Source organism: Frankliniella occidentalis, unplaced genomic scaffold (genome assembly GCF_000697945.3).
Source record: "Frankliniella occidentalis isolate FOCC.00 unplaced genomic scaffold, Focc_3.1 Scaffold47, whole genome shotgun sequence".
Classification (NCBI taxonomy): domain Eukaryota; kingdom Metazoa; phylum Arthropoda; class Insecta; order Thysanoptera; family Thripidae; genus Frankliniella; species Frankliniella occidentalis.
In genome coordinates, this window is record NW_026267177.1 from 1,981,380 (window position 1) to 1,987,286 (window position 5,907).

Genomic DNA, 5,907 nt, shown 5'->3' on the forward strand with positions numbered 1-5,907 from the left:
CTGCGGCGTGGCGGGCCAATTTAAATCTCCGCCGACTCCTGATTTGTTCTCGCGCCAGGCGCAGGGCCGTGATGGAGGGGGGCTGTCGCCGAGAGAGGTGGAGAGAGGTGGAGAAGGGGGGGGGGGGGCAGCAATTTACACATTTTGACTCCCGACCAGTAAACTCCGTTACGGGGCAAATTCCGATTTGTGATCCCGACTGTGTATATAAGTCTCTCGACTAGGTGCTCCTGTGCGAGGCGAGGCGGGAGCGGTTTGGTTTGAATAACGCCCGTAGCGTGCCGCGTCGGCACTTCTCTGGCGCGCTCTGATTATCGTTCAAAAAGGTAATCACGCCCCTGAATTAGAATTAAAACATTGCAACGCGGCCGGCTCGAGAGAGGGAAGGGGGGGGGGGGGGACTGGCCCGGCGACCGCGCCATCACCACCACCCCCTGCTCCTCAACTAAGCAGGCTTTTTCGCTGTCGCACAAATTAAAAAATGTTTCGGGATTAATCTCCTTTTAAGAGAATGTTTACTCAGAAAAAAAAAACCGTGTTTGCAAAGTCTTTTGCCAGTTTCCCGTTTTTTGTGTTTTATTTTGGCTGCAGCCTGTAAACTTACAATTATGGAGGCAATAGAAGCCGTGGCAATAACTTATTTTAGCCTTTTTTTATCCCTACGAAATATAGCGACATGTCAGTGAGCTTGAGACCTGGGCGTGCACTCGGGCACGTCCTCGATGGTCTCGAGGCGGCTGGGCGCGAGGTGCAGCGAGTGCAGCGAGGACCGGTGTCGCCCCTGCACGCCCTTGCCGCCGCGCGCCTGCCAGGACGCCGCCGGCGGCGAGCCGTGGGGCCCACCGAGGGGCGCGCCGAGCCCCAGGGGCGGCCGGTACAGCGTCCTGCCCTGCTGCTGCTGCCCGCGGCTCAGCGGGCTCTCCCCCGCGGCCCGCACCGCCACCCTGACCCGGGGGGCGGTGCTCGGGGCGCGCGAGGTCGCCGTCGAGGTGGCGTCCGCGGGGCTCTCGCGTGGGCTGGGCGCGGAGGCGCTCTTGTCCGCGGCGGCGGGGGCGGCGGGGCTGGCGGGCCCGTCCCGGGTGGCGGGGGGCGCCCTCCTGATGCGCCGCGGGGTGGGAAGCGGCTGCGCCACCGCGGGGAGGGGCGCATCTACCACTGCCTCCCTGACCTGGACCTGCGCCTCCTGCTTCGACTGCACGTCTTCACCCTGTGAAAGACGCCAACAAATCCAATCTATGCGAAGAAATCACGAACAGACGTTGGATTGAACGGCAAACAGCCAGTATGAAGGAGGGTAGAAGGTATAGTAGGCTACTGGCGGGGTCGGGGTGGCGTGGCGTAGCTCCGTCCCGAAACAAAGTGCAGCGCAGGCGCAGGCGACCATGTTTTGTTTTGCCACAAGCTCGGACACAAGTGGATGTGTGATCATCGGCTCCCACTTCACGTAAGTTTTGCTGAATTTGAAAGCAAATTTGGGTCTGTATTGTATTCAGTTTGTATTCTCGAGTCAATGAATGGTTTTACAAATTTTGGCAGTGCGGAAATGAGTTAACATCTTTAAAAGTGTCCCGATGTCGTTGTGTAGGTTAGTATACGGACATCCCATTCAAACAATGCCCATTCAATTTGAATAACTGAACCACCGTTATGACCCCTTGAAAAAATTTATACTTTGGTTATTTAGATTTATAGGTCCGCTGTAAACAGTATAAAACCTTTTGCCATAACCTAACCTCTGCTAGACTTCCGCTCATATGTACTTGCTTGTTTAGGCACTGTGCTACGTCATGCCACCTCGCCAGCGTTGCCTTTTTCTTGTTCCTCTTGTCGGGCACCCTTCTTATGGTTGAATCATACTTTTGATAACGTATAAACCTACTTTTGACCTGCTGCGCCTCCGCGGCCGTCTGTTCGGTGCCTTGGCCTGCTTGGTGGCGCCCGCAGCCGGACGGCGTCGGTCTGCTCCCCCTGGAAGGTCGCCACCTGCGGGGACGCCCCTGGGTCCCCGGGCCGCGGCCGACCCCTCTCTGGCCAACGCGCGCCCTCGCAGCGCGTCAGCCTTGCAGCGCACTTTCTCTGCCGAGGACGCGCGTCCACGAGAACTAGATCGCGTTCGCGGAGCGTCTCGGGTGACGCCGGACGCCGGCCTGCCGCTCGCGGGGCGCGCCGGGCTGGACTTGGACCGCGCGCTGTTGCTGTTGCGCCCTGCAGCGCCAGGGGGAAGTCCGACCCCAACGCTTGGCTTCGCACTCGAGCGGGATCGCACTAGGGTGTAAATCTCAACGCTGTTGTCATTCTTATTGAACCGCCTGAACCACTGTTTCACTCAACGTCTCTTTTGCATTACCAGGGCGGTCATTGGACGGCTGTAGGCCAAGCTCATCGGCGTGCCCCCTGGGCCTAGGTGGCGGCCGCGGCGACTTCCTGGAGTCCCCGGCGCCCTTGTTCACCCGCAGCCCCGACGCTCCTAGAGCTCCCGGAGGCTTCCACGCGGGCGACCCTGCGGCGGCGCGGTCCAGCGTGGGCATGGCGTCGTGGGAGGCTAGAGGGCTCCGGCACGTCAGCTGCCGCCTGATGGGCTTGCTGGCAGGCCCGCTCAAGAAGGATGCTGATCTGGACAACGGCCGCGTGGTAGCCGGTCCTGCAGATCTAGTAGACCCAGAGAGCACCCCAGAGTCTCAGGAACAGAAGTTAAACCACGAAATTTAAATTCACCTAAAGGCTCACTTACACAGCTGTCTTCTCTGTAGATGATGGTGGTTTTGGTGTTTTGCTGGCGCTGCGTCGTGGTGATGGGGGCGTTCGAGCCGATCTGACTGTGGTAGCCGAGGGCGAGGACGAGGTGGGCGCTGCCGTGGTCATGTTGGTACGCGAGCGGTTGGCCCTGGTGGCCGTCGTCTTTGAAGGCTCCCGACGTGGCGTCGTCGGCGTCCTCGGGGTTGTCGGCGTCCTGGGGGTCATCGGCGTTCGCCTCGCGGACTGCGCCCGGCTGCTGGGGCGGGCGCCACCCTTGACCTGCGCTCCCTGCAGACCTCCCTGCGCCGACTGCGCCCTCTTGGCGGGGCGCTCCCGCTCGATTGGAGCGGAGACTGACATGCTGGCCGCCGCCTGCGTGCCGACCAACGAGCGCACTTTTGTAGGTACTATAACGGACCGCAGGCAGGTGTGTGGACGGGTTGCCTGTGCCCGGTCGGGGCCGTAAGGCGCCCTTGTCAACGATGATAGGCGAACCCGCAAACATGCCTGCATGTTGTATAGTAATACTATAAAAGTGTTCCGAGGACTAGTGAGGAATTTTCTTGGAATAAAGAAAATTAGGAAGAACATGTCTAAATGTCGCAGGTATTCAACAGCTTCTTGAGAACTCACTTCTTTTTGATTGTTTTTACAGACAATTTCTGAATGATGTGTGATGTTGTGGCATTTGTTCTTTCCGATCTTCTTTTTACCTACCGACTTTCTCATTCCGGCACTTTGCTGGAGTTATGTACTACATCGTCCATAGCTGCGGAGTGGCTCATGACGTATGGCGACAGGCGGACCGTTTTTGCATTTTTTTAAGAATGTTGCAGAGCCTGTTGGGGGCCGCACGCGGCGCCGCACCTTGACCGGCGGGCAGGGGAGCCTGGTGGACGTGCGGCTCGAGGACTGCGGCGTGCTCTGGGTGCTGCGCTTCAGGGAGCCGACCTGCGCGCCCTGCTGCTTGCCCGCGAGATCGCTCCACGTCGACGACAGACTCGGCGTCATCGTCTCGGATGGAGACTTCTCGTCGATATGGCTGTGAAGAGGTGGCACGAAGTTTGTGTGGGAAACAATCCAGGTATGGAAACGACGGTGGCAGGTGTTAACCTTCTGTAGACCAGACACGTGGAGGGCACTCCCTCTAGCGGGGCTGCCCTTCCGGCGGGGACGGCGGACGGCCGGGAGGGCTTCGAGGTTGGCCTGCTGGACGGCCTGCTGACGTCGCCGGCGCCCAGGTTCACCCTGGTCTGACTGCGCTTGGACGGAGCGCTATGCGGCGCCGACCGCGGAGGTCCTGGACCCGAGGGCGCGGAGGGCGGCACCTTGGTCTGCGCAGCCTGGGCGCCGCCATCTTGGGCCTTTCCTTCGGCCGTCACTCGCTTGAAGAAAGATGGCACCGCGACGTGCGAGTATGAGATGGCGACGCTCAACACATTGAGCAAAAACTGAACTCCCTAATGAGAGGCAACATGTACCTGCGCCCCCACCGCGAGCGCCTGCCGCAGCTGTTTCTTGACCCGCTGGTCGTGCTGCTGCCAGGCGCGCAGCTGGGACGTGCGCTGCAGCTGCAGCTCCTTGAGGCGCTGCTGCGTGCGCAGGCGCCGCTGCATCGACTCGAAGTCGCCGGCCTGCTTGGCCCCGGGGCGCGGCGGGGGCGGCGGCCGCGGGGGGCGCCTGGCTCTCACCTGCACTGCCGCGCGACAACGGGGACGTATATCAGGGCACGTTTCTACGCAGTTCATAGTCTCTGCGCAAATCGTGTCGTTTTGAGTTTATGTTGTAGCCGTTTCATTCTTTGTCAGGGGAAAGTCGGCCCGAATCTCTCTCGACACTCCTACGTGCTGACGCACGGGCTTGCTGGGTCGTTGCGGCGGCGCCGCGGTGGGCCTCGGGACGCGCCGCTGCTGCAGGCGCCGCTCGCGGGCCAGCTGCTTCAGCATGGCCGCCTCCAGGATGGCGTCGTGGCTCGGCTGCCGGCGCCGCCTCCTGGGGCGGGCGCGACGCGGCTCCGCCGAGGCCAGCGGTCGCGGGTCCGAGGCGTGCGCCTGCGCGTGCAGCGCCTGCCACTGCCGCAGGGCGGCCAGCTCCGCCAGGTCGCGCTCCCGCCGCCGGACCACCGCGGTCCGCCGCCGTCGCCGGGGGTGCCGCCGGTGCCGGTGGACCGCCGCGCCCGGCCGCGGGGCACCGCGCCGGTGGCGCCGGAGCTCCACTGCGGGTATCGGAAGGGGACAAGCTCTAACATGGCTAGGGCTCTGGAGCAACAGGTGTATCGCGGGCAGCCACCCTACGCACGGCGCATGCTGGCGGGCAGGCCGAGGCCCAGCAGGCTCGAGGCCTCATCGTGCTCCGTCACCAGGTAGCGGGGCGGCGGGAACGACACGCGCCGCCCCCCGAGGCCGAGGCCGAGGCTGAGGCCGTGGTGGCCGCGACCGGGCGGGCCTCGCTCGTGTGGCAGGAAGGGCGCGCACAGCGTCATCTGGTGGGAGTCATTGCAGTTGTGTGAGGCCCTCGCCCTCCCGCTCTCCCCGATATCGTGCCAAAATCTGTATCAAAGTTACCGCGCTACACAGCCTCAGTGATCCACCTAGCGACGGTGCGGTGTGGTCCCGTGGGACGCGCGAGCGTCATGGCTGGGGTTGGGACGGCCCTGCGCACGGCAGGGGCAGGGCGGGCAGGCGGGGGCTGGGGGATCCTCTGTCCTTGTCTGGCTCAGGTCCCACCGGTCCTACCACACGCGCCCCTTCCCGCCGGGGCGGCCCACCCTGACCATTGTTACCCGGGAAACCAAGCTCTCTGCCTCGGTTTCGTGGTGGAGCGGGTTGGCAAAGTGGCGGAGGCTTGTTTACCCGATTTCGTCGTCCTTCCCCCGCCTCGGTCCGGCCGCCCTTCGCCATCCGGCCCCTATTCCCGGTGTCCCCGCCCCGCTCCTCCCGAGCTCCTGGTGGCACTCATCGCGCTGCACAGTGTAGTTCGGCCTAATTTGACCGAGAGGACCCTTGAGTTCGTTAGGCAGCTTTGTTCATTTCCTTGCCGTTATTCCGTCGAGGGTTGAGGGGGCTCCAGTGAAACGAATCATTCTACTGTCCAGCCAGACGACGGAGTGGGACCCAGGCCAGGAGGACGGATTTATTTTCAGCACTTCGTTCGTTCATTGAACCCGCCTTT

General features: G+C 62.4%; 1 long non-coding RNA gene across 1 annotated transcript; it reads right to left on the bottom strand.

Annotated features, from left to right (window-relative positions):
* Window positions 1-1,061: 1,061 nt before the first annotated feature.
* LOC113207859 (uncharacterized) lies at window positions 1,062-2,505 on the bottom strand. The gene is made up of 3 exons (XR_008011081.1): window positions 2,348-2,505; window positions 1,880-2,265; window positions 1,062-1,207 (listed from the first exon to the last, which is right to left on the bottom strand). It is a non-coding gene; the product is annotated as an uncharacterized LOC113207859 (long non-coding RNA).
* Window positions 2,506-5,907: the final 3,402 nt, after the last annotated feature.